Raw genomic sequence first — 22,231 nt, 5'->3', positions numbered from 1 at the left:
ATTCAAAATCAGGGAATTTATCCCTGAAAGTAAATTAGCTTCCTTAAAAAGTTTGTTTTGTTGTCATCATTTTTGCAGACTGACATAATTATTTTCATAAAAGCATCATGTTATTTTTATTGATTACTAATGTATGTGTTTAGATCATTGTTGCATAGTATACAGTGGCTTTGGTCATCAATGCTTTTTAACTTAGTACTTTATTTAGCCTTTTAACTTTTTGGGAATTGAGCATCACTGAAGTCTTTTAACTTGTAGACAAAACACACGTCTGGCTTAAATACGAAATTTAATCCTGGTATCTATAATGAGTTTATTGTAGTTTGTCAACTTTATTGCAGTTGATCTATGTTTTATAGTTTGTAATTGGTACTTATTGCACATCAAATATAGTTATGTATTTTATTGTCAATAGACAACTTATGTTCCCATGTCTCTAATTCTCATATACCTGAAATCTACAATTTGACAGATATTTAGCAAACAGTTATACACACAGTGGTAAACCATATTTGTTTTCGTTTAGAGGTGCTTTGAACATATTTAACTACCGGTATCTATATTTTTAATCTTAATGTTAACATTTAAAGATGACAAGAAGTATAATTATGTTGATAGTCTTATGCTTCATATCCAGTAGCAAATATTTCCTGCATTTTCAGGAAGAATAAGAATAATCATGCCAACAACACTGTTGTTACAGTTACACAACTCCCTAGAATTAAGAACTATAAGAATGTGTTATTTATGGTTTGTTTGCCAATGAGACATATATCCACCAAAACCCGAAAGACAAAAATGAAACAACTACATGATTGTACCACAAATATCCAACTGTATAGTATGCTAAGAATTTACAATTTCCCTGTGATAACATATATACCTTGCAATGATTCTACATATAAATGTAAAATAGAGACAACTTATCACTGATGATCCCAGAAAAGATTGCTCATAAAAACCCTATACCAGTACTTTTTGACGTAGTCATAAACAAGACATATGCATGACAAAAGTTTCCAATCATAAAGCATCAATGTCAAGTATGTACAGGATATTTATACTTTTTTTTATCTTTATGTAAATAGGGATCGTGCCCATGGGACGCAGACGATACCCCCACTTGCATATCATATAAAGTTATAAATGGACATAACCATTTATGACTGTAAAAGTGACGCAAATTTGTACTTGATCTGAGTTACAAGTTTATAAGCACTGAGTATTGTGTATAAGTAAATTGATATTTGGTTGAAACAAATTAAAGTTAGGTAAGGGAAATGGAAATTTCTGCAATTTTTCTATTTGTAAAGGGACATAACTTCAGAACAGAAAATATGACGTCACAAAAATTCTAGGGTAAACTGTGTTTCCTGGTAATACCCATTGTGAATAAGTTTCATAACATTTGGTTTAGACAAACTTAAGTAAGAAAATGGAAACAACCATTCAGCAGTTTTTCTATTTGTAAAGGGACATAACTCTAGAACGGTTTAAGCAATACCACCAAAATGAGAACTTGACCTGTATTTTGCGCTTATAAACAGTGTGTGAAAGTTTCAAACCATTTGGTTGAGGAAACTGAAGTTGGAGAACAAAAACAAAACAAAAAGCTGTGCAAATTTTCAATTTGTAAAGGGCATAAATCAGAGTGGTAAAGTGACATCTGCGACACAAAAATTCAAACTTGATCTAAGTTTGCTAAAAATAAAAATTGTGTGTAAGTTTCATAACATTTGGGTGAGGCAAACTTAAGTTAGAGATAGGAAACCCACTTTAGGATGTACTGAAGGGTAACACTTAATGCCCCCTCGGCTTAGACAAGGGGTATATAATCCTCCGCTTAGTGGGGGCATAACAAATAATGAGTAAGTGTTGAAGTAGTAAAATAAAAGAGCCCCAATGGGTTGATCTCATTGTCCAATGGATGGACAAAACAATTTTAACATTCAAATGTCACTGGAGAAGCCAGGAGCAGTTAGTCTGCTTTAATATGAAATGACAATAGCATTCATTAATCATGTTAACTACACTTTTTTCACAACAAGCCTGATAATATTGCTATATTATATAGTTCAATCCTGTTTTTTATTATTTGGGTTGAAGTTTATCCATCTCATCATAAAAGACCTTACAATAAACTCATCATAAATGTAGATACCAGAATTGAAATTTGATGTTTGTGCCAGACGTGCACTTCATCTACAAAAAAACTCATCAGTGATGCTATAATATATTTTTTTATAAAGGTAAAGTATGAAGTTGAAGAGCAATGTATAATTATAATTTCAATTTTTCAAGGTAACAATGTTGTGTCTCATATCAATGTGAATCCATACATAATACTGAAATAGCTCTTTCCTTAATAGTGGCAATGAAGTAATCAAAACAAACATTTTTTCTTACATAAAGATGTATCATTTTAAAAGGTTCATTTGCTCTGGGGCAACATGGGCAAGGGCATACATGTAAGCCTTCCCTTCTTCTCATGGTAATTTACATCCATAATTAAGATCAAACAAAATTATATTATTATGAATAAAATATCTAATACATCTACAATATATTCTTCTTTGTTTTCTAATGACTCCTACCAAGTATAATCTGTTTTTGTATCCAGGAAAAACAACCAGATTTATAGTTCAAGGACTTCACTGTGACCTATAAGAGAAAAAGATTTTAAGTACAGCATATATACATTGGCATTACAATCATGACTAAAGTTTAAAGTTCTCTGCATTTGTTGATAAATATTAGGGAATGTGTCCATAGGGACACAGATGCTGCCCCAGCTAGCATATAACATTATAAAGGGTTAATTCAGTGTTCACAAACATTATAGATGCATTTTATCAAATTAAGTTGAGACAAACTTAAGTTAGAGAACAGAAAAAAAATATCCTATTAGGTTATAAAGGGACAAAACATTAATAAAAGTGCTTGTAAGCACCAATGGGTAAAGATTGTTCATTTTTTTCAGTTAACATTGCATTAAGCATGGACTGTAGCCGGTAGTAGGTGATGTAAAAGATGTGATTTTAGACTCATGTTGTGGACATGCCAATCAGTATATTACAATTAAAATTAAGTATTATTGAATTCATAACTCTTTTGCTATTACATATAATAGTTGAAGGTAACTTTATACATATTATATGTGTGTGTTTTCTATTAAATCTTTTGATAATAAAAATGTGTTTGATGAAGACTTTTAACAGTTTATCATTCATGCTCCATGATTCAGGTAACCTTAATTACTAAACAGCATGGGATCACACCTGGTTTTTGTGTCTGCCCTTAAGACTGTCATGTCAGACACAATACAATGCCTCTCAAAGTTATCAATCTCAGTATGTCCTTAGAGTACTGTACCTTTACATGTCTGATTCTTAACTTTTGGCGTGAAATGTATTAAATGTAGGCGCCATTTATTTTTTCATTGTTTAACCTGTTGGTCTAACATGAGTTTGAGTAACAAACCAGTCATGTGCATATTGCAAGCATAACAGGAGTTGTTTTATCACAAATCTTTGTTTTGTTCTGACTGAATAATCCTTACCAGGATATAAAGTAGGCAGCCAACTGTGACCTTTAGCTAATTTCACTGCAAATTCTCCAGTAATTATATTGTGATCTGAAAATCAAAATGCAAAGTTAATAAAACTGACAAATTCTTAACACTAATATTATCAGTATCAATATAAAATAGTAAGTACTGCAACTGGGATAAAAATACCATTAAGCTTTGACATATTGTTATATATTTTTAAGCTTTGACATATTGTTATATATTTTTAAGCTTTGACATATTGTTATATATTTTTTAGCTTTGACATATTGTTATATATTTTTAAGCTTTGACATATTGTTATATATTTTTAAGCTTTGACATATTGTTATATATATGTATAATTAAAGAGTGGACAATACTACACTGAATATTTCTTTACAAAGTTTGGATTTTCAATTGATAATTAACCCAGGATATTAAGAAAGACACTAATAAAAAAAATTGTCAATGTGGGCAAGGGTTCCTTTGTGTCCAAGGAAGAATACTTAAAACTTCTTTGCTTTCTTAACTTTTGGTCTCAAATGGGTTGTATTAGCTCACTGACTATGTTTTTCCTGTTTAAAATTACCAACATATTTGTTTTCTTTCTGAAAATAATCTCAAATGTGTTTGATCTTTACTTTTGTTAGCTGCCTAAACTTTTGGATTTTGAAAGTGTTCAATGAAATTAATTGCTTGTTTTCTAAATTTTTGGTTTCAGATGTGTTAAATGAATATGATCTTTTGGCAACTTTTTAGATTTTTGGTCTCAAAGGTCATGAATGTGCTTAATTAAGAAATCTGTCATGTGCACCTAATGGTATGAAAAGATTTGTCTAATGTTTTACATTGTTCTTGAATAATCCTTACTAAATTATACAGGATGCAACCAACTGTGACCATAAGACCAGTCAAATGCTTATTCTCCAATGCTAATTATCTGAAAATAAATAAGAAAACATAATGAATCTTATTGTTTATTTATGTCAGTCAGGGGTACTACTTATTTAAGTTACTTTTATTTACTTGAAGAAGAAGAAAAAAAAATATACACATTATAAGTAAATTTGTAGGATACTTAAAGTCATAAGAAACAAGTGACCAGTGAAAAATAATGTTCTACCAATTCTTGAACCAATGGATACAAAAATCATAAACTTAGTCTTTTGAGCACACATTTATCATTTTTTTCGTGTAAATTTCATATTAATCGTCAATTTTTTTTTTTCAATCGGTCTGTGTTGTGAAAATATGGCAGGTAATTGAAGTTCGTGTTTTGAACCCAAATTTTAACGATTGTCACTAGTTCGTAAACAATGGACAAAATACAAACAAAAAAGCATGGCAATTGAGCACGTGTTTAACATAAAAATTCAGATAATAGTTTATTTTAAGGATATCCATGCGTATTGCAATCATCGGATTTTTACGAAATGGGTCACACTGAGGTTACTTTGCATACAGAAAATATGTCGGGGGAATTGCTTCCTGGTTTTATCTTCAGAACACTGCTCATTTACAAGCCCCCAAGGAGCATTTTTTGAAGACCTTGTGTGCATACTTCAGATCTTTATGCAATTAGTTTCTTTGTTGAATTAATCACTGGTATTAAAAAGATAATCGTAACTGAAATTACGATTATCCCAATATGGCGACGGTAGATATAGGAAAAATCTTAATACTCATTTTTCTTAAATGTATGTTTATCTATACCATTACATCATATTTGAATCGTAAATGTGCACTGGAATTGTCTAAGCACTTTGAAAATAGCCGTTGAAAAATTTGGGATGATAATCATAATTATCGCTATTTTGAGCATTTTTCTTTTGATCTTCTTTTGTGATAATTTTCATATCATGCTTCTCGCTTGAGATGGAAAAATTATCACTAGAAACTAAGGAGGCCACGTGGCGTTGCTAACGAAATTGACATGAAATTGACATTGACTGTTCCAGCTTAAGCAAGAAAATCAATCTCGTTGAGATGATCAACGATAATCTATATAGTATTTTTCTTCTTTGATAATCGTAATTTTCTTTATCGGATAATAGTAACTGAAACATAATAAATGTGTCTTTCAGTATTTCAATGGTATTTTGTGTGTTAAAAATGCAAATGTTCAGTTTAACGATGACATAAACACATATAAAAATAAATGAAGAAACTTACAGGTTAATATCTAGGACAAATTTACCTATACATTTCTATTCATATTAACTGACAACGATATACATACCCTTTTGATATATACATGTACCTGTTAAAGATATGGAAAAGTCAGTTATTGTGGTGAGTAGATATCTTTATTTTTTTTTCAAAGTTTCAATGTTGTGTGCGCGTTTAAGTTTGTTTTTGTTTGTTTGTTGTTTGGTTTTGTTTTGTTTCTTTTTTTTTGGGGGGGGGGGAGAAAAAGGATGGATTAGCTATATCCCATTTATACTAAAATTATGTGCGAAATGAACAAAAGTTTCCATCAATAACTTTATGACTGCATTATCGGATTTATTAGTTGATACTTTTATCGGGTGATATGAGTGTTAATATTTCCCTTTTCCTTATAATTCAATAAATATTGCCGTCCATATTTTTTCCTTTGAATTCACTTTTTTCTATTTTATACTGATATAATAATATACATGTATGATTTTAAATATTTATTGTTTTCATTTCCTAGAAAAGTACTACATGTACAAAAATGTTCCTTGTAAAGTACCTTCAATATATTTCTCTACAATATCTTCCATGCATATCATTTTGCATATGTATGCAGCATACTTTTCATATACCGAGTATGTATGACTTTTTATCTTTTTGACGGTTGTGTTAATTTTCAAAGTTATCCCTTGTTCTTTATAACTTTTAAGTTGTGTTATCATCCAGGAAAAATAAAGTGTCATGAAAACTGTAGTCCCTAATTTCTCGTCAAACTGTTTTTAACGAATACTAAATGCCTTTCCTTCTTCGTTATGGCATAACAGGATATGTTCTAGAATTAAATCAACAGTGGCTTCCCGGGGGCAGAAATAGCCCATATAGCCACATGCAATGTATGAATTTAAACAATATTAACTATATCATTTACTTCAGGATAAATCAATTTTTATTTACCGTCTCAATCAGAAATCTGGTGTAGGGTGACACATGCGTGTCGCCTGACAATTATTGTCATGTACATGTATCATAATTTCCATCGCTCATTCACATATTTTGTGGCATACCTAGTTCTTGGAAATTTCTGTATATAAACATAGTTCGTGTTTTTTCCCATTTCTAAATTTCTTGAAGCTTGTTCACCCTTCCAATTTTATGATATGTTAGTATGTAGCTGTTTTCATAAAAACTATTAATAATATATGCATAAAAAGAAATGTCATAAGATGTTGGAACGTTTCATGAATAATTCATCGCCATAATTTCATAATATGCTATCAGATATACGTTTTTAGTGTCAATATCAATAAAACACTTTCCAGTTATGATTATTTTTTCATTTTTAAATACCATAATTACGATTATCTTTTTTCCTAGTTACGATAATCATCCAGAATTTTTCAACAGCAATTTTTAAAGCGCTTAGACAATTCCAGTGCACCGATACGATTCAAATATGATGAAATGGTATAGATAAACCTTGCAGCTGAGTAACTATTGACAAAAACATTCTACATTTAAGAAAAGATTTTAACCTATATCTACCATCACCATATTAGTATAATCGTAATTTCAATTACGATTATCTCTTTAATACCAGTGATAAATGAGATCGAACATTGAACTCTAATTAAAAAATATGAGCTTACCTGGGAAAAATCATTATAGACCTGATTTTACATCTCATAAGTTGAGAATTTTTGTAGGATTGTAAGAAAAACTATTATTATCATACAAGTAATTTTTTGAGAAAATTAAAGAGAGATTATTTAAACATCATTTATTTACTTAGATTTGTATATTTTTTTCACTTCTTCAAGTAAATAAAAAAAACTTGTACACGTAGTACCCCTGACTGTATGTCGTTCATATGTGTGTCTCGTTACTAGTTTTTATGAAGTTTAGACTGTTGGTTTTCCCTTTTGAATGGTATTACACTAGTAATTTTTGGGGCCCTTCTTAGCTTGCTGTACTGTGTGAGCTAAGGCTCTGTGTTGAAGGCCTTACCTTGACCTGTGTCAAAAACGACTTGATGATTTATCAAAATTTTGTACTAAATAATGTTTAGTGGTCAATCTATCTTAAAGGGGCACTAGCTGTCAAATTCATGGTCACCAATTTGACTCAAAAACTCATATTTGATTTATAACAATGTAAAACGTTTATCCAAACTACCAAAAGTCTAAAATAAACAGTATACAGAGCATGGTATAGATTATATGTAGGTTCGTTTCGTGTGTATGTTAGTCCAGACGCCATCTAATTCACTATTGATTTGACCTCAGATGACCATATTAGCGATGTAAACATAAATAACCATAAGAATAGATTAATGCAGCACGTGCAATTGGATTTGTATAGGTCTGTTTGATTTTATCTTATAGATTAAAAATGTATGTGTCTCATTGTTTTTAACCGTATAAGAATGATTTTATCTAGATCGAATCAGTAATCAAATGATTTATCGTAGTTTCACTTTCATTGTTGACATTCTTTTTCTTTAAATAACTTGTACACGTATTATGCATGCGTTGTCAATCTCTAGCGAGGGGTTAAATTGAAGTTCACATGAATACGGATTTAATGAGGTCGGCTAATTCACTTGCAAGTGAAACAGTAATTATCAATATTTCATCGTTTAATTTCACAAAATTAAACTATTTTGGCTGTTAAAAGCGAATTATTATTTCACTCTTTCACTTTCATCATTGATTGAACAAAAAAAATCTTACGTAAGATTTTTTTATATATTTCGTAGCTAGTGCCCCTTTTAACCAAAGTTTTTTAACAAAACTTTTAAAAGTTCAATATTTTTATTTTGGAAAAGATACAAATTATGTGTTGTATTGTTATAAATGTTGTATTCTTTAAAAAGTCACATATATGTCGGTTAAAAGCTCATTAGAACTTATGTTTGTCTATGTTTATATACCTTGCCAACTCTGAATAAAGCTTATTTATATTTTCAACTGGATGAAAAAGTTGTGTAATTTTTAGAACTTATTCGGAATGGAATAAATAGCGATTAGGTGTATTTAAAAGAACAAAGCTTGACAATTTAATACATGGTAATAAAAAATCAAACCTAAGTCTTCAGAAAAAGTAAGAAAAAAATGTCCATAGGTGAACAACTTACCAATGTTTATAGCTGGATACATGCAGTATTTACATCAACGTAATTAAAAACAACAATCCCTTTTTTCTAATTATTCAACTAGAATTTGCTTTAAAATTGGATGCAAATGTGAGAGTGGGAACAGACCTTTGGTGGGAACGTGCAAGGTGTGAACGTTTAGGGTGCAGAAGTGTATTTGGCGCAAACGGACCTGATACCTCATAGCATCTAGCAACAAGGTGTATAGTCCTTTCTATTTCCTATTAATGGCAGTAATGTCAAAAAGCTTAACAATAACAAGGACACTTTTTAACCATGGGAAGGTCAACTGTCCATATGATATAGACAGAAGCTTTATATAGTTAGTCGACCTTCCCATGGATATTATAAACAAAGAATTATAAATTCATAAACAAATGCCTGTGTCTGTGCCTGTGGTAGTCCAAATAATTATGACGTCTTGAAAGGCTATTATAATTTTTTTCTTTGACGCCTTACTTCGACGTCATAATGCTGAAGCCGCCATTTTCGGTTGGACTTTGAGAGCATATTTTGCTCTCAACTTTGAGACCCAATTTAGCCATCAAATTTTCAAAGAAGGCTAAAACAAAATGCATATTTAAAAATTCTTACCTTTTATGTGTTTGTTTTACGAAAATATTTCCAATTAATCCCTACAGAAATAATAATATAAGTAACAATTCCATCCGAGGCGGGAACATGTCGACTGCATTTTTTAAAACGTTTGTCAGATTTCTTTTTGGGAGATTATAAAATAATTTTTACACCAAACACGGTAAAACCCGAATTTCCGGAACCATTGTTTTACATTATCCGGAAATTCAGGTTGGTCAAAATGTACCGAGTTTGGTTCAAAAATATATTTTATACACCTTAAATGAAGCATCTTGAGGAGAAATCAGCTAAACGTTTTTATAAAGCAGTAAATTCCCTACCAAAGTCCAACTGAATATATGAGTTTGGCGTTATGACGTTGATGTAAGGCGTCAAAGAAAAAAATTATAATAGCCTTTCAAGACGTCATAATTATTTGGACTATGCCTGTGGGCGTGAATTATACGCACGTCCTTGACAATAACCAGTGAACGGATACTTCGTTGTGCTTACCTAAACTTAAGAACAATGAATGAATGGCGATAGAAAACTGTTTCTTCAATAATGTACAAACTAACTTCGAAATGTCAAACCCTGTGAGATATAAGTCAGTGCCAGTATGCAAAGCTTGCAAGCGGATGTGGAAACCGGTCTAACTTTTCTAATACTTTAACAACCCCGGCTTGTCTGGATATAAATTCCGGATTTGTCATGTCTTCAAAATTAATGTTATTCTGTAATGAAGATCTTTGCATTTCTGTTTATATAATAATTTTAATTCTAGGATCTATATCTTTTTTTTTTAATAAGTATCTCACCAGACGATTAGGTGGTGTTTCAGTCCAATATTGAAGAACAGTAGTGGACGTATTACGTTGTATAAACAACGGTTCTCCAAGATAGTGGAGGAATACTACAAAAACAGAACAGAATAGTGAATCTTTTATTTAGCAGTATAAATTATAATTATATTTTTAACATAAATTGAGAGGGCGTAGGTAGGAGGAGGTGTCTAACAAATTCCCTGAAAAAAGTTTGACGGTAAAGTCGTTGACCAACAGCCAAGTTACACCGTATGATGCGCCTGACAGAGGCGGAAATTACAGATAAGGTAACAGGTCGGCACCAGGTGAAATCGCCACCCGGGTCTGCACTACACTTGGTTAAATCGACACTTAATGTGGTCATCTCGGTACTAATGTAAAATATGTTGAATATGCCTTATGTTCAGTAAAATGATTGCAATCAAAATTCAAAGTAGGTGTCATCCAGAACTGTTGACTTAAAGTCTTTTAAACCTAGTTGAGTATATTTTTTTTGGATTTTTGTAATGCATGTTTTAAATTCAACAGTTGAGCATTTTGCATGATTGCTGGTTTTAAACCTTGCCGCGCTGAAATACCGCCTAAATTTTTAATTATTTTGCAAGCGAGTTCGGCCGCTACCAAATACGAATTAATGTGAGCAATAGCCTAGTTGGTGTTTATAAAGATGGGGGACCTTTTTCGAGACGTCGGGATTGGGTATATTTAAGCTCGGGATTTCGGGATTGATCCTTTCGAGATCCGTGAATTCCCTTTTTTTTCAAATTTCGGGAAATCGGGATTTAAATTTCTTAAATGAAAATTTGGGACTCCGGATTTCATGTTTTTAAATCCGGATTTCGGGTACCACGATATCCGGAGTAATACAAGAACAAATTAATATTCCAAAATCCTGATAACAAAATGTTTTATTGTGTTATATGCTGCTTAATATTGTGTAACAGCATAAAATTCTAAGGTTTAAGGCTTTCATTTAGCAAGGATTTGTATAGTTAGACAAACTATACAAATCCTTGATTTTAGTTAACTCCTAATTTCCTCCAAAGATACTCTCCAATCACCGCGTGGCTGTTTATTTGTTTATTGCCCATGTATTACATGTACGAATTCATTGGTAAGTAGCACCAAACAGTCATTTCAAAGCAGTATCACTTTATAAGTACCAAAGACTACATATATACATAATATATAGCAAGCAATATTATGGAAATAACTGAGATTGTCATTTTTCCGTTGGACCATAAATTGCAGCACATTCCCGTAGACCCCGTATTAAACACACATAACGGAAGCATACATACAATGATTGGTTGGTTGGTTGGTTGGTTGATTGATTGATTGATTGATTGATTGGTTAATTGGTTGGTTGATTAAGCACATTGGATAGGGTAAATTGAAACAGCAAAAAAGAAACAAAAAAGATCTTGATTCAACACATGAGACAGAAACATGCATGCACTGATTGATTGATTGATTGATTGATTGGTTGGTTGGAATTCAAACACAGATAAAACTCTTTAAATAGTTCCAAAAATCACATAATTTGCCTCTTAGTACCTGACCTTGACATTTAACCTTGTGACCTTCGTCAAGGTCATTGCTTTACAATGTCATTGCAAAAGACCTTATGGGCCAAGGACCTTTTGTATAAGAGTTTTGCCTTATAATGGCTTTTTATAAACCATCAATGGGGTTATTTCCCTTACAAAATGGTAAAACCAATAAAGTCATACTGTAACAAAGTTGCCCCTTGAAGTACTAAGCATTTTTCACTGCTTAAATTTTCTGTATCTATAACCATTCAAGAATTATAGGGAAATCAAAGACATATGAAAATCTAAAATATGACCTTGACCTTTGACCTTGACCTAATTTTCTTAGTTAGGACCCAGGGGACTCAAATAAAAACATTCCAGGGTTATATGGTTAACAGTTTACAAGTTAAAAAAACATACCGACAAATTTATTCCGAATCGCTTCAATCCAAATTAGCCAAAAATTATATTTTTGAGTGATATAAGAGAGATAATATGCTACTTCCGGTGAAATGAATGTCACTTCCGGTCCCATATGATAGCTTCTTTCACGCTGATTCCAAAAATATATAGTTTCTATATACTTTTGTATGAAGAAGGGGAAATAATTGGCCACTTCCGGTTTGTTGTCATGTTTAGTCTTCAGTAATCAGTTTATGTATCTATATGACGAAATATATGGATTCTGAGTACTTTTAGATGAAAAAAATTGCAAAAAAAGCTACTTCCGGTTTTCTCAAGGTCACTTCCGGTAGTCATTTTTCAAGGTCATTTGTCACCTAACCTTTTGTACAAGGTCAAATGCCTTTATAATGAACTTATTTAAAGCTATAATCAAATAACCACATATCAAGACATTTCAGGGGCATCAACTCCTCTAAGATACCATTTAATAGTATAAGACTAAATGTAGCATATCTTCATTACTTTAAAGCTGACATTTTGCACTTGTTCTTTAATATGTATCTTTCAAAGTGTCGGAGAAAATGGAAAAACAAGCAAAAGTCTTAATTGAGAACTTGACCTTGACCTTTGACCTTGACCTCATTTTCTAAGTTTGGACCTAGGGGACTCAAATAAAAACATTCCAGGGTTATACGGTTAACTGTTTATGAGTAAAAAAAACATACCGACAAATTTATTCTGTTAAGGTAGATAACTCCTATAAAATTTCATCGAATCACTTCGATCTAAATACGCCAAAAATTCCTGAGGATGTAACGAACAATTTGTTAAAAGAATTTTGTCGCTATCTTCTTTTGTTACGAAGGAGATACACTCTGATGATAAACAGTGAATAGGGAGATAACTCTTACAAAGAAAATGGTTTGTCTTAGCAGGGTGAAATTTAAAAGCGCATAAACTATACGATACAATATGAGAAATATCTAAGCGACATATTGCGAAACGAACATTTATCGCAAGAACAAAATTTGGCGGAAAAAAAAAAATAATAATAATAATTAAAAACCAATTGTTCAGAGAACAATTGAAGGTCTTTCCATAGAAAACAATGTATTTTAATATGAAAGTTGTAAAATTAAGTTTAAAATGTCATTTCAATCGTCAACTGATAGGTTATTGTACGCTGATTCCAGAAATATATGGTTTCTATACAATATTTTTTGTAAATAAGGGAGATAATTTGTTACTTCCGGTTTGAAAAATGTTACTTCCGATAATATTTGAATATTTAATTGACACTGATTCCAAAATGATCTGGTTCTATATACTTTTTTATTAATAAAGTACAAAAAATAGCTACTTCCGGTTTACACAAGGTCACTTCCGGTTGTTTTTTTCAAGGTTAAATGGTTTGATACCTTTTGCCAAAAGTCTCATGGCTATATCATGTATACATATGAGCTGAAAGCAAAGGTCAAAAACTAGAACGTCAAATTAATCTATGACCTTGAGATCAATTTCAAGGTCATAAACCAAGGACCTCAAATCAAAAGACCATAGGTCTTAATAATATTTGGTTAATCAGTTATATCATCAAATGCGTATTTTTAAATACAAGAGGGGAGAAAACTCACTTTTACGTTTAACGTACTCTTGCAATCAAAATTTATGTGTTACGACATGTCTCAACTAACAATTTAGAAAAATTAATATGTCGATATCTTATACGGTTTCTGGAAATTAGTGGAAATAAGCCAAATTCAAAAATTAGAATATGACCTTGACCTTTGACCTTGACCTAATTTTTATTTTTTTGGACCAAGGACCTCAAATCAAAAGATCCTTGGTCTCTAGCACTTATGGTTTACAAGATAGAAATGCATATCACTTATATCAAATGCATAAGGGGAAATAACTCTCAAATGGAGCGTTCATATCACTTCGGTCAAAATAGGACAAATCATGCGAAGGATATAACGAGCAATTTTGTAAAATAAATTTGTCATAATATTTTACGGTTGCGAAGGAGATGCGATAACAAGGAAAACAGTGTTTGGGGAGATAACTCCTACAAAGAAAAGTATTCGTTTACGCAGGGTAAATTTCAAAAGCGCATAAACTGTTCGATATCATATACCAAATATCTAAGCGACATATTGCGAAACAAATGTTTATCGCAAGAACAAAATTAGGCGGAAGAAAAAAAAATAATCAGAAGAAAAACACTAGGTCTTTCCACAGAAAAGTGGAAAGACCTAATAATCAGAAGAAATACAATAAGTCTTTCCACAGAAAAGTGGAAAGACTTAATAATAATCAGAAGAAAAACAATAAGTCTTTCCACAGAAAAGTGGAAAGACTTAATAAAGATATGAATAGATTAAACCAACACGTGCAATTGGATTTTTATGGGTCTGTTTGATTTGATTTCATAGATTAAAAATAGACGTTTCTCATTGTTTTTAACCGTATGAGAATGATTTTATGTTCACCAAATTAGTAATCAAATGATTTACCGTAGTTTCACTTTCATTGTTGACATTCTTTTTTTCTAAATAACCAGTACACGTACAATGCATGCGTTGTCAATCTCTAGCTAGGGGTTAAATTGAAGTTCACATGAATACGGATTTAAGGTAGCACAATACAAAGATTTTTTCACTCCCAATCAGACAACTTTGAACTGATGTAATTCATTTCATCCTTCTTTATATTTTATAAATGAGGTACCAAAAGAAAGAAGAAAGATTAGTCTTTCAAATTGCGATAATTTCATTATGACATAATTATTACATAATTAATTATTATGTAATTAGTCGCTATATTGTGATGTCCACACTTGAATGAATTTAGCGTCTTTGTTTTTCATAGCATCCCAAAATATTTTATAGATTCTTGTATACTACTGTTGCCTTTATGTACAACACAGCTTGACCTCCAAAACTGTGTCTCAGATTTCCAAAAACATCAATAGAACAAATTTTATACCCAATTGAACTTAGTGGTCTCTAATGAATTCATGTTGCAAACTTCATTGAAGATTTATGTGAGAATGAAATACAATAGGAAAAATCTGAGACACAGTTTTGGAGGTCAAACTGTGTTGTGCAAGAATCTATAAAAAAATTTAGGATGCTATGAAGAACAAAGAAGCTAAATTCATTCAAGTATGGACATCACAGAATGGCAACTAATTACATAACAATTAATTATGTAATAATTATGTCATAATGAAATTATCACAATTTGAAAGATTAATCTTTCTTCTTTCTTTTGGTACCTCATTTATAAAATTTGAAGAAAGATGAGTGGAATTACATCAGTTTAAAGTTGTCTGATTGGGGATGAAAAATCTTTGTATTGTGCTACCTTAAAGAGGTTGACTCATTCACTTACAAGTGAATTACTCATTATCAATGTTTCTTAGCGTAATTTGACAAAATTGAACCTTTTTGGCTGCAAAAAGCGAATTGTTATTTCACTATTTCACTTTCATTATTGATTGAACAGAAAAAAATCAAACTTTAGATTTTTTATATATCTCGTAGCTAGTGCCCCTTTAAAGAAAATACATGATTTTGTTATGCGACATTCTTAAAATAACTGCATTTTGAGTGAATCAGTTATTGACATTTTGGCTAGATTTTACACAGCACCACCATGAAGTCAGAGAAGTATTTGCAGCAAACAATACATTTTTTACAATCTCTGTCAATTACTGCTATTATGGGGAGGTAACTCTGTAAAATTCAGCTGAACATTTTAATCTCGTTCTGTTGTTAAAGAAATATTTATCTTCTAAATTATCAAAATTAGTGTTTGTCAAACTGCTATATACAGAATAAGATTTTTCTGATAAAGTGTGTGTTTCAAGTTTTTGGGAAATATTTACATTTTTATTATAGGCTCAGAGTAAATATTTTGTGAAACTTTTATGAAAATAAATGAGCCAAATTACTTATAGTCAAGGTGTATTATACTGTGTGCACCTAAGATAAATATTATAGCTAAATGTTTTGTATGCCAATATTTTAGAAAATTTTCTGTTCCTTTTTACCTCCTTTCCAGGAGAAATGTACTATGCCTACCTTCTTAGGGAAGAGTTCTGAGAGAGTTTCTATACACATTGATATTATTTCTTCATCTGATTTCTGTTTTAGAATTTCTACACCTTAAGTACCTCCTTTCCAGGAGAAATGTACTATGTTTACCTTCTTAGGGAAGAGTTCTGAGAGAGTTTTTATACACATTGATATTATTTCTTCATCTGATTTCTGTTTTAGAATTTCTACACTATCCCCACATAAATGTGTTGATAAGATATAACAACTTTTACCACTAGCCTGCAAAGACATAAAATAGACAAATATCATTAAAAGTAATAATTAAATTAAGTTTCATATAACAAAATTCTTTGATTATTTACTACACTTTATTTGGCTAAATATGAGCTGGGTAGGACAGAAATTTCCCTTTTACATATATTTCTACACAATCATATAAAACTTTAATTTTGGAAAATAAAAATAATTGTTGGTGTGTTTTGTAGATTTACTTATAGTAGTTCAATTTTCTAACAGTTACATACTTTCTATAAAAATAGATTAACAGATGCATTGATATTTTTTTGCATAAGGTAAATATCTAGATCAAATATATATTAAAAAACTTCTTTCCTCAAGTAGTTATTTCTATTTACTCATTTAGCATTTCTTTTCAGTTTTGTTTCTATTACAATTGATATTTATATTATGAACAATGATATATTCCTTATTGTTAGAACTGTAATATCTAAAATGCCAATTTTTTTTAAATTTTAGATAAAAAGTGAAACTTTACCATATAATATACTTCCATTATAATGTCATAAAAATGTTTTAAGAAAGTTAAACTAAAAAATACAACAGATTTTCTTGTACATGTTGTAAGTGACTGAACATGTATGCAAGTTTTCCAAAAGAAAGAAGTCAATAGATTTTTATGTAGTGTAATCTCAGAATTTATATCATACTTTTATTATTACAATTTTAGAAGGAGGAAAATCCAAGAATAATTGCACTTTCAGAAAAATCTGCATACAGCTATCAGACTGTGACGTCTTATTGTAAATTTAGAAATTAATGCACAGACTCAAATGTGATTTTAATTGTTGCAATATTGTGAAAAATACTGATTAATTCTCATAAAAAAAATTAAAAAATGCAAGTTTAAATTATTACATTTATATCCCTGTCGCATTTTTCACAATGAATAAAACATCGTAATATTTTCTTAATTTATAGTTTTATTGGGATTCTCACCCAGTCACACTTGAGTTTCTGAATAAAAAATATTAAAGAATTTTCTTTATTTCTATGCAAATTTCCAATTTTCTTTATAACTTAAGATTTTATTACGTTTTCTTTTGGAGGGATCATGAAATACTCCGAACAATAATTTGCGACTAAATTCAGTTTCTACTCTTCCAAAGACCTCTGAAGGAGAACTTTTCTCAGACCAAAACCTTTCTTTAAACTGTAGAACAAACTTAAATTATATGAAGTTATATATTATATAATGATGGCAATAGCATGCAGTTGTAAACATTTCGGTGTGAGGCAATGCTCCGTGTTGAAGGCCGTACCTTGACTTATACTGGTTTACTTTTATAAATTGTGACTTGGACGGAGAGTTGTTTCATTGGCACTCATACCACATCTTCCTGTATTTAATTAAAGAAATAAAACACAGTGATGTTCTGTTGTTGTCTTTTGTGGATTAGTGTTTTCTCCTTTCTTGTTTTTTTTTATATAGATTAAACCGTTGGATTTGCTGTTTGAATGGTTTTACTCTAATCATTTTACGAACCCTTTATAGCTTGCTTTTCAGTGTGTGTCAAGGCTCAGTGTTGATGACCCTACTTAGAATTATAATTGTTAACTTTTACAAATTTGGACTTGGATGGAGAGTTGTCTGATTGGCACTCATACCACATCTTCTTAAATTACATATGGTGCCGCATTCTACTGTTTTCATTGGATATGACAATCGCATGTTTCAAAGGTTATTTTGCAATGTTTTACTTATCCAATGACTTGTTTCTATTTTTCAGTATATTGACGGTAAAAATAAACAAGAGGCTGTCACAACGACAGCAAACCGGAATTATTAACATTTATTTGTGTCCTGGCAATATCACAAGAACCATTACTGATGAATGCTGAAAGTGAAAATCGTCAATATCAAATTTGACCTCCATTTTGTAGTCAGTATCGACATATTAAAATTTGAAAAGCTTAGATTGAATGGTTCATGAGTAAATGCAACAACGTGAATGGAAAAGCCATTTTACGATCTTTCAAGAACCATAACTCCTGAACGGTAAAAGTCAAAATCGTCATTATTGAACTTGCACTCTATTTTGTCATCAGTAACAACATATAAAAATTTGGGAAGATTTGGCAGAACAGTTCATGCGTAAATGCACGGACACGACTGGAAACCCATTTTTCAATCTTTCAAGAACCATAACTCCTGAACGGTAAAAGTCAAAATCGTCATTATTGAGCTTGACCTCCATTTTGTCATCGGTAACAACATATTCAAATTTGGGAAGCTTTGGTTGAACGGTTCATGAGTTAATGCACGGACAACATTTTTTATTGCCGCCCGCCCGACATCCCGACCGCTCGACCTCCGCCGTACATTCCCAAATCAATAACCGACATTTTTGTCACAAAAATTTGGTTACAAACACTTGCTAAATTTAGATTTATGACGTCACACATAACAACCGTGGCGAAGCACCTCGGCAGATGAAAAGAAAATTTGCAAGTTAATCAGGAGATTTCAAGAATTATATGTTAAATGCAGATGCTAAGAATACAAGAAAGCTTAATATGCAACAAGCTATGAAGTTGGTCAAAGAATATTGACATTTTCAATAGCATGTTAAAATCATTACAAATTATACAATTTAAAGATACACTGAATATTGAACAGTTATATGATCCATTATTTACATATGTGATATATATAAATTAAAGAATTTGACTCACTCAATATGTTATATATGGACCTGTTTGATTATATTAACACTTGATGTTCGTCCTTAGTCAATTATATAACCTGAACAGGTCCATATATATAATGTATTAACCTCGACAACAGTCCATAATTCATAAATATATAATTGAAAGCCTTGTAAGTGTTACATTGTAAACATTTAATGTGAGTGTCTGCATAATATATTGCATCAACTCTTCTCTCATGTAGCATAATGCCCATTGTTGGGCATACAAAAAAGTTTTAACCTTTTATGCTTTTGGAGCATATAAGTAGAGAACCATATAATAAACGTGTAAAACTATAGAGTTACCAACTGTATGCAAAGACTTCAATTTTCAAATTACTTTTTGTGTTAAAAAAAAGGGATTTTTTACCTTAAGGAGCGGAATCAGAAAAGGATTGTTCTAATTTACAGAAAAATGAATCTCACTTAGTATCCAAATGACTCAGCTTTGAAACGAGCCATGAAGAAGATGTAAAATGGGCACTAATGTCAGAGACAACTCTCCATCCAAGTCACAATTTTCATACATATCCAAATAAAGGCAACAGTAGTATACCACTGTTCAAAACTCATAAATCCATGGACAAAAAACAAAATCGGGGTAACAAACTAAAACCGAGGGAAATGCATTAAATATAAGAGGAGAACAACGACACAATACTAAAATGTAACACACACAGAAACGGACCAAGCATTTGACAAAATCCCACGAGAATAACACATATAACACCAAAACAAGTTTATGATATGAGCATAGGAATTAAAAAAGGCTACCAAAATGGTCTACCTGAAATGAATTGTTGATCCATGCCCATATGTCAATAGGCTGAAAATTTAAATTACCTTTTCCATATATCCTACACCTAAAAGATGAATAGCCGTAACTTTATTCTGTGGTAGAGGAGGAGTAAACTGGACTGTTCCATTCTTCAATACTGCTAAAGGCAGGGTCACAATGACCTAAACAGAAAATCAAATATAGTTGTGAAATACAATATTAACAGATTGATGGTGTTGTTGATGTGCCAAATAATTCTCTTATATCTGTCGTGTTAAAAGTTTTAGTGTTATAGTATAACCTGTCCCTTTATTTGATCCCTTTACTCATGCTCCAGTCAAGCCAAGCTCAGTCATGTTATCTGCAATATAAACAACAACTGTCACATGAGTAACAAGAATCCAGGATACTAATGTCAAGGACATAATACTCTGCAAGAATCTTTACCACTTTTACAAAGTATTGTTAAATGTTACCATGTTGCAATACTGTCTTTAATAAATTATGTATTTTATCATTAATGCTATTTCATGTATTTATACATCTAGCTGGTGGATGTCGATGAGAACGGACGTGAAATTTTTGCAGAGAGAATCCACCAACATCATCCAAATTGGTTTTTCTAAATTGTTTTCTTGGATGCATTATAACATCCATAGATTATATACTTTCAATTTCGGTCATTATTTTCTTGTTGAAGAAAACCTCTGCAGATATGTTCATGTTTAGTTTTAGACATGTACTCTGCCCATATGGGATCCATTAGTAGTTTCCATTGGAAACTATCAAACCTTTCATTTGAAGTCTTAGAGGTTTTGCTGTTATCCTAATCATTAATCTGAACTGATACAGGCTCCTTTATACACCATAACTCATGGTGGTGATCCATATAAAGGATGCTCATACGGAGACAAGAAGAAGAATATATACTTCTTTCTGTGAGAAATTTTTCATTTCTTTCATTGCAATGTTGGAATACCATTAACTAGTTTATAATAATCTGATATAATGTTCAGAAGCTAATATCTTTCCAAATGGTCTCTTATAACACAGTACCTCACACCTACCTTATCTCCTGTCCAGCTTTGTCCATCTGATGATTTTACTACTACTTTATCACTGTATTCTATTGATGAAATCTACAAGATAAGAAGGAGATTTTGTAAGAAGCACTGGTCCAGTAGTTTCAAAGGATAATACATGTATATATTTTTTAAGTTTACAATGGCAACAAAAACCAAGTCATGCAAGTGATGGAGGTAGCTGACTTGGTCAGCTTATAACGTGAAAAAATACTAGCAACCAAGTCAAAGTTTGTCTCTACAATCATGAAATATTACTTCAGGAAAACAAACTTTTGGTGAAAAATTTGGCTGTATAGGGAATCACTGAAGCATGACTGGAGCAGACTGAGCCCCCTTATAAACTTCTGAATCCGCAACTGCTAAATAGAATCCTACCTATGTAGACAATGTATAAATTTTCTGTAATCTTATCCAAAATTGTGGAAAATCCATCTGCCATTAAAACATTCCTTCATGAGAATTGTGGGTAATCTTTTGAACCCAGTTCATAGATGATATATTAGATAAACTCGTACCACAAGCATGTTCTAGATTTCCAAAATGAAAGTTAAGTAAAGTTTCTTGTTGTTTTGAGAAAGTTAATTGTGACTCGTCCATAAAGTGCTAATGTGTTTCATGGAAGTTATCCATTAGATTTAAATCTTGAAGAATTTCTTTGTTTCGACGCCAGTCTGCAATAATGTCCAGAATAGCATTGAAATGAAGGTCCATCTAACTGCCTGTTTTTTCGTCCACTTTTTTCTCCTCCTTTCCGTAGAAGACAGCAATTTTCACTGAGCTCCTTGATATGAACACCTGTCTAAAATGGAAACAAAGTCCTACTGCAAATTTAAAAAATATTGCAGAGTTTTTATTAATGCAAATAAGGTGATGTGGCGGGCATTGCAAAAACAAAAGCTCCCATTTTTATATCTGTATGCAGATTTTCCTAAAATCGCAAATATTAATCTCATATTATCATCCATTTAAAAAGAAATCACAATAATAAATGAACGCGAAATTTTTTTTTTCATATATTTTTTGTATTAAGTACCAGCTAGCTGACTCTTTGAGATTTTGTAACTTGCTTAATGTATTTAATGTAAGGGTATTTTAATACCACCTCTTAAGTTGGCTGGG

General features: G+C 31.3%; 1 protein-coding gene and 1 long non-coding RNA gene across 4 annotated transcripts in view; one reads left to right on the top strand and one right to left on the bottom strand.

Moving 5' to 3' along the window:
• The window catches only part of LOC139499378 (uncharacterized), a 262,354-nt gene that overhangs the window by 121,036 nt on the left and 119,087 nt on the right, over positions 1–22,231 (top strand). The window lies entirely within an intron of this gene.
• LOC139499370 (uncharacterized) lies at positions 1,886–10,090 on the bottom strand. Of its 2 annotated transcripts, none has more exons than XR_011658173.1 (4): positions 9,948–10,076; positions 4,421–4,490; positions 3,560–3,634; positions 1,886–2,661 (listed from the first exon to the last, which is right to left on the bottom strand). It is a non-coding gene; the product is annotated as an uncharacterized lncRNA (long non-coding RNA). The 2 variants fall into 2 exon arrangements; XR_011658174.1 differs by having other exon boundaries at positions 1,887–2,661; positions 10,013–10,090.

The sequence above is a fragment of the Mytilus edulis genome, chromosome 12, assembly GCF_963676685.1.
Source record: "Mytilus edulis chromosome 12, xbMytEdul2.2, whole genome shotgun sequence".
Lineage (NCBI taxonomy): Eukaryota > Metazoa > Mollusca > Bivalvia > Mytilida > Mytilidae > Mytilus > Mytilus edulis.
This window is presented reverse-complemented; position numbering and strand designations above follow the sequence as displayed.